The sequence below is a fragment of the Peromyscus maniculatus genome, chromosome 4, assembly GCF_049852395.1.
Source record: "Peromyscus maniculatus bairdii isolate BWxNUB_F1_BW_parent chromosome 4, HU_Pman_BW_mat_3.1, whole genome shotgun sequence".
Classification (NCBI taxonomy): domain Eukaryota; kingdom Metazoa; phylum Chordata; class Mammalia; order Rodentia; family Cricetidae; genus Peromyscus; species Peromyscus maniculatus.
In genome coordinates, this window is record NC_134855.1 from 56,593,441 (window position 1) to 56,601,305 (window position 7,865).

Here is a 7,865-nt window from a genome sequence, read left to right on the forward strand (position 1 = left end):
ACTAAAAATTATGTATTTTTTATTTAATAGGTAAATGTAATGCAATAAAATAAACAATGAGCAGTGACGTTGTAGTGTTTATTGATGAGTCCATCCATCCTCCTTGGGATACTGTGAGATCCTTGGCCCCTGCGGAACAGCCATTTCTGTGATGAGCTCACACTGACATCTGACATCCCTTTCACTTGCCTGTGCATGATCCTCATTTGCATCCCATTTCTGCCAGCTTCAATATAGTCTGATATCAAGTAAGGAAGTGTCTAACTTTCCTTTCTGAATCTGTTCCAAGACCATTCTTTCAGTGCAATTCCTCATCAAATGTGTTTCTGAGAAGAAAAATGTGATAATTATATATATAATATATTACATATTATAATATGACATAACATCATAAACAAAAAATAACATATTGGATTTAGACAAAACAAACATGAGGAAAATAATATAAGAGAAGGCACAAGAAACAGAGACCTACTCATTCACATACTTAGGAATCCCATAAAAACACTTAACTAGAAGCCATAATTGTGGTGATATTTTATTTGTGCTCTAATAAATAAAGCTTACATGGAGATCAGAGGAAAAAGCCAGCCACTATATTAAAAATAGAAGTCAGGCAATGGCAAAACACGCCTTTAACCCTAGGATTCGGGAGGCAGAGATTCATCTAGATTTCTGTGAGCTCAAGGCCACACTGGGAACAGAGCCAGGCATGGTGGCACACACCTTTAAATTCTAGCACTAGTTAACAATAGAGTTCTAGAGGTCTGTATAGACAGACAGGAAGTGATAGAGTTGGGCAGAAAAAGGAAGTGATGTAGCTGGGTGGAAAGAGGAAGTGATGTAGCTGAATGGAGAGAGGAAGTGAGATAGCAGGGCACCGAAAGGATGTAGGCAGGAGTATACTGGAAGTGGCTCTCTCTCTTGGACTGAGGATTTCCTAGGGTAAGAACTTGGGCCTGTGGCTTGCTCTGTTCTTCTGATCTCTCAGCTTTCACCCCAATATCTGGCTCCAGGTTTTTTATTAATAAGACCATTTAGCAGCCTCTGTTCATATGAGCTTTGATCATATTGATTTAGAAGGCCTGGTTTTCTTGGTTTCCTCTATCCCCTCTGGCTTTTACACTCTGCCTCCTCTTCAGCAGGGTTCCCTGAACCCTGAGGAGAGTGGTTTGATGGAGAAATCCCATTTAGGGCTGAGTGTACTGAGGTCTCTCACTCTCTGCTAATGTCGGGCTTTGGGTCTCTGTATTTGTAGATCCACTGTAGAAAGAAGCTTCACTGTTGGTGGCTAAACAAGGCAGTGATCAATGAGTACAGCAGAATGTCATTAGAAGTCATTCATTACTACTTTTTTACTTCTTTAAAGACCAGTAGTATTTGGTTTTAGCCCTAGATCCCTGAGCTATCTAGTCTCAGGTTCTTGGTCAACTGAAACAATGTCATATATGGGTCCCATCTCCTGTAGCAGGCCTTAAGTCAACTCAGATATTGGTTGGTTACTCCCAAAAACCCTGGGCCACCATTGCCCTAGCTTATATTGCAGGCAAGATACCATTGTAGATCAAAGTACTTTTCCTGGTTTGGTGTTTATGCTTCTCTTTTGGTAGTGTGCAGAGTACCTTCCTGTACCAAAGGCACCAGAACATAGGGGTGAAAGCTCTGTGTAGGCACTCGCCCAACTTCTCCATGTTTGATGAGTTGTGTAGGACAACTGTGGTAATTTGTCTGGAATTGTTTTCATTAACAAATCCCTGCTGTTCCAATTTAAACAAAGATAAAGAAAAGAATGCCTACACCCTCCTCTTATATTTCATTTTAAGCTTTGACCTAAAGGTATGAGTAAACTGACTGCTGTGATTGCCAATTTCATAGGGCTGAGCTTCCGCCATATTTATAGTTTTGTGCAACCTCTCCTGAGCTTTAATGTACTGGAGTTTCGTAGCTCCTGCTAACCTTGGCAAGATGAGAACAGAATAGCTTCCAGGCCTATGTACATAGAGAGGATGCATCCTTCCCAGTAAGTACTGGCCTCTTGGCCCACCTGTTTAGACTTCCCCATCATTCCTCCCCACTCTGCCACTTGGGTACCTATCGCTTTCTCCTTCTTCAGTTGGTGATCTCTTTCCTAAAGGCTGCCAGTATTTAAAAAAAAAAAAAAGGAGTTTAAAAATGATTGTAACTGAGTCAACAATCCAGACAATTTCCCTTAGTCTTTGAGAACCCATTAGATACAGAAGTCATGATGGCTACTGCCAATTTAAAAAACAAAAAACAACAACAAAATCCACTTACCCCAAATTTGGCCATTTCACCAAAAACTGTTACTAGACCAGAACTCAGTTCAGTTACCAATGTTTGATCCTCAAACCAGACAGAGGAAACTATAATTTATCTCATCGTCTCCTTTTTTCTAGTACAAAACTCAACTGGCTGTCAGTCAAGACAAAGCTTAGAAACCTTCTAAGGAAAACTGAGCATTTTCAAACTAAAATGCACAAATTACTTCAAGAACTTAGATTTGTGCTTTGAAAAGTGTCAAGCTAACCTAATCACAGAATGAACTGATGGTCTATTCACTCTGGCTTTCAAGTTATAATTTTTTAATGTCTGTCTCATATTTTTGACTGTCTGTCAGACATCATTACCTTGGAAATCCCACCTCCGGTGTTGGTGCACTATAACAACCTCCAGGGAATGGCAAGAAGAATAAAGCAGCCCCATGAAAGCACATGACATATGGATATTCCTACCTGGCTTCTTGACCACAGAGAAGACCTTGAGTGGTGAGAACCAAATGGAAGCTGGTGAGGAACACAGGCCTACAAAGACAGCTTTGCATCATCCTAGCCATCCAAGCTACACCTCAAATATCTAGAATGGGGTGTGGATAATGCTCACAAAGTGTGGGGAGGCCCACTTCCTGCCATCTTCATCTGGAGACCTGTAACTTCACACTTAGGAAAAGGAATGTAAGTAAAGTAACAATAATCTGCTCAGATTCATTTAATGTTAGCTTAGCATTGGGTGAGCTGAAACATCTTGCTCATGGTGTCACAAAGTCATCCTTTGAAGAGTCCCCAGGATGGATCAGGCAAAGTGGTGGTAGTCAATGTTTTTTTCACTAGTCTTCTTTGTCTGATTTGTGACTTAAGTTATCTAGCCACTAAACAGTCTCCCTACCTGAAAATAAAAAGAAATGACCATGTTGAATTCATAGAAAGGACAAAGAAAATGAAAATGTTGAAGGATATAATGAATGTATAGTACCTATACATCTCATTACTATTATTTGGTGAAACATAAATTATTACATAGTTTCTAGTATAAGTTATGTGATACCATATAATGTTGAAAGACTGTTTAACATATGAAAACTTCAAGAAGTTTTTGTATTGAATATATCCAACATTTGTCACTTTTTCTCTTTAAATTATAGACTGTTCTATTTAAAACAGATACCCTATAAAGAAGCAGTGGTGTAGCCTACCAAGTTGCTATGGTGACATTTTAAAAGATAATGAGTTTGAAGGTAAGGAATCAGAGTCATGAATGCTTATGGCTGAATGGTAACATCCCTATCTGGTCTTCTAATCGAGGGTACTTTGCTAACACATTTTTAAATAGAACAGTGATTGTGATATGTTGTACCGGTCTTTAATAACTATTGGAACACATCTAAATAGGCAATGGTTTATTTTATTTCATCATATATATTGAATGGGTATATAAGCTGACCATCGGTCAATGTGCCTTCACATCCCAGGTCGAAGAGTTGACTTAGGTATAAGCTACTGTTGAGCAGAGACTCCTCCGAATTCAATCATTGGCATCTCAATGGCATCAAAAGCCTCCGGTTCAATCACTTAAAGCCCGTGCTTCTAGTGTACAGAGTTTGAGAAGAGTCCAAGTAATGAGACACCAACCAAGACAGCCTGTCAAACTAAAAATGCTGGTTGTTGCAACAGAAGAGAAGCCACAAAACTACCAAAGAAAACTCATTATGAGGACTAAGATCATTTACCATACTGACAACCACTAACTTGTAAAGGAACTGAAACTGATGCTCATAACTCCACAAATATTTATTGTGCAAGATCCATGAAGCGAAGATCCAAGGAGACAGAACTGCCGACTCTCCAGGAACTTTTTTTGCAGAGGGGAGGAGGGGGAGGAGAGAAAGGATTACCATAAAGCCTTTAAGGTAATACATGAATAAATGATATTAAATGTCAGAAAATGTGTGTGCTCTGGAAGGGACAGTGGGACTAAAAGAAGGGAGAGAGACAGTTTGTAAGTAGTTGTCCCATCCAGACCTCACTGAAGGGGGAAATCTGGACACAGGTTAGACGGACAAGAAAGAATTAATCAAGCAGATGACTGAAGAAAGCACATTCTGGGAGAAGAAAATCCCATATAATAATGATGTATTACATGAAACTTTGTATGCGTCAAAGTAATATTTCATTCATTTATATAATAATTGCACACAACAGGCCGGGCGGTGGTGGCGCACGCCTTTAATCCCAGCACTCGGGAGGCAGAGGCAGGCGGATCTCCGTGAGTTCGAGGCCAGCCTGGGCTACCAAGTGAGTTCCAGGAAAGGCGCAAAGCTACAGAGAGAAACCCTGTCTCGAAAAAACCAAAAAAAAAAAAAAAAAAAAAAAAAAAAAAAAAAAAAATTGCACACAACAAAATATACTTTGGACATGCATTATTTATTTATTTTAACATAACTCTTTATTGATTCTTTGGGAAATTCATATCATGCACCCCAATCTCACTCATTTCCCAGTCTCTCTATATCTGCCTCTCACCCTCATAGTGTCTCCCCCAAAAGAAAATTTAAAAATATTAATTAAAAACAAAACAAACAAGTCACTTCGCTCCTCTATCTTTCTTGACTGTCCAACTCCTCTTCATTCCTCCTAGTGGCATTGGGAGCCACGGTGTGTCATGCATTGTCATAGTTGCTGATGTTCATTACAATGAGTTGTTGGTCTGGTACAAGGCCTATGACTTCTGCTACACCATCAATACTGGACCCTTACAAAAACTTCTCTTGGATATCCTGAGTCATGGAGAGCCTGTGGCTATGGTTCCACAGGATCAGTCCCTTCAGGCACATTGGCAGGTCATAGATGGGGTAGATTTTGAGGTGGGTGAACTCAAAGCCTTGGATGCGTATCTGGGTGGTAGCTGACTTGGTCAGTTCTGGCCCCTGGGACTGGACCCCTTAGGCAAGGGGTGGAGCCAGCTCTTCTATACCCATGCCATGGGGCCAGCTCTGCCATGGCCATGGTGAGCGGTGGGGCCATCTCTCCCAAGAGGGGCGGGACAAGCTCTTCTTGCTATAGTGGCCATTGAGAGGCAAGGCTAGCTCTCCCAGGGTTAGTGAAGGATGGTACTCAGCATGGCCTTTGGATTTCAACACTCATGGTTCCTATAGTCCCCTGTGATAACATGGACCATGGAAATCAACACAGACCCCAGCTACAACAGGACCAAAGACCCAAATATGGACCCTGGCAGCAGCTCATCCAGATCAGTATGATCCTGGAGGCAGTATAGCCTTCAGGACACCAACATGGTCTCAAGTGGATGACCCGCCCCCTGGTATCCACATGGCCCTTGGTGGTAATAGGAGCCATAAAGATATGAATTATCTTTAAGGGAGTCACTTTCTTGTCATCAAAACTACACGCTCAAGTGTCATCATAGATCCTATGGCTTCCTGGACATGTCTGTCTAACAATTTCTATCAGGACTCTGGAGTTTAGACCAGGCAAAGTAAGGGAAACAGCATCCATTGCAAATGTCTCTTTGTAAACAATTAATTCTTTCCTGGCGTGGTTCATATTATATCAGGCAATATGAAGGAGATAAATATATCAATCTTCCCTGAAGAATAATTTAAAAGTACTTCAATTTAATATCCAGCTTTCACTTTGGTCTTCATAGTCAGAGGTGAACTGTGTCTTCTCTGATTCCAAGGCCAATGTTGGAACTTAAGAGGCATGGAAGAATCAGGGTGTAGATGTAACCAACTGTCTTATTAAAATAAAAAACACAGAACCAATATAAAGTAAAAGCCGAGAGGTCAGAGCTCAGAGCTAAAATCTTACCTCCTGCAGTGCTCCTAGCTTCCTGAAAGAGAGCTACTTCCTGTGTGTCTGTTTTTAAATAGTCTTTCTGTTCTGCCTTCTCATTGGTTGTAAACCCAAACACATGACTGCCTCGTCACTGCCTGTAAGTACCACCCTTCAGGTCTTAAAGGCGTATGCCTCCAATGCTGGCTGTATCTCTGAACACACAGAGATCTACCTAGCTCTTCTACCAAGTGCTGGGATTAAAGGCGTGCACCACCACCACCACCACCACCACCACCACCACCACCACCACCATGCTCTTGCTATGGCTCTAATAGCTCTGACCCCCGGGCAACTTTATTTATTAACATACAATGAAAATCACATTTCAATACAAATAAAATACCATCATATCAGGGAAATAGTCCATTCCTACTACCTGCCCCTCACCCTCTGGAGGGCTGTTTGAGGGGAAGGTTTTTGATGCTTGGTACACCTGCTGTAATGTTTCCTAGATCAATTCAAAAAATTGATACTTTAAAAAAGAAAAAGCCTAATTTTTTGTTTGTTTGTATATTTATATGTTTTTTTTAACACCAGGGTATTATGAGGGCAGCCAAAGCAAAAAAAAAAAAAAAAATGCAATTGTGGAAAAAGCCAGTCACATGTTAAAACAGAATTCATGAGTGATATCCAGGCCCTACACTAATATGCCAGCATGCTTTGCCTAAAGCCCACCTGACTGACAAAGCTGCTCTAGGTTTTTTTATTTGCTTGTTTGTTTTGATATTTTATTTATTTGTTTGTTTGTTTGTTTGTTTGTTTAGGTTGGTTGGTTTTTCATTTGCTTGCTTGTATTGGGGTTTCTGTTGTTGTTTTGTTCTCTTTTTCTAAGATGGTAAAAAGAAAAGAGAAGTTGTAGGAGTATGCCCTCAATGAGCTCTGAGTACAGAAACTTTGCCCTATAAGTGTTGCTTAATGGAAACAGGAGAAACAAATTTCAAATACTTAGTGAGTGCCATTAGTGCTTCACACAGAGTTTCAGTACAGAGTGAGGACCAACGACAAACAAAACTACTGGTTTTGTTTTGATTTTTAAATTGTATAAAAGTTTTTAAATTAGCATATGAGGTATTAGATATCATTATGGCTTTTCCCCCCCCCCATTTAGTTTTTTGAGACAGGATTTTTCCATGTAGTCCTGGCTGTTCTAAACTCACTTTGTAGACCAGGATGGCCTGGAATTCACAGATCCACCTGCCTCTGCTTCCCAGGTGCTGGGATTAAAGGTGTTTGCTACCACTGCCCAACCTCATTATGGCATTTTTTGACAAAGTGTATTTTAGTAGCTTCTTCTCTCTCATCTCCACAAACCTCCCTGCCAGCCCTAACCAACCTTGTACCCTCCCTTTCATGTCTCAGGCCAGCACCTTCTTCAGCGCTCATCTTTACCCTCTCTTGCCCTCCTTTCCAGGGTTTAGGCTCACTCACATTTACACACACTAACACAAAGATACACACACACACACACACACACACACACACACACACACACACACACGGGTACACACATACATTACACACTAATGTCCACATACGAGAAAGAAAATGCAGTTTTCTATCCTTCTGAGTTTGACTTAGTATTACATTTTCCAGATAGATTTATTTTCTTGCAAATTTCACTTTTCCTTTTAGTTAAATAAGATTTCATTGAGTTAAGTACCATATTTTATTTTCCATTCATCTGTTGATGGGCATCTAGGCTGGTTTCATTAG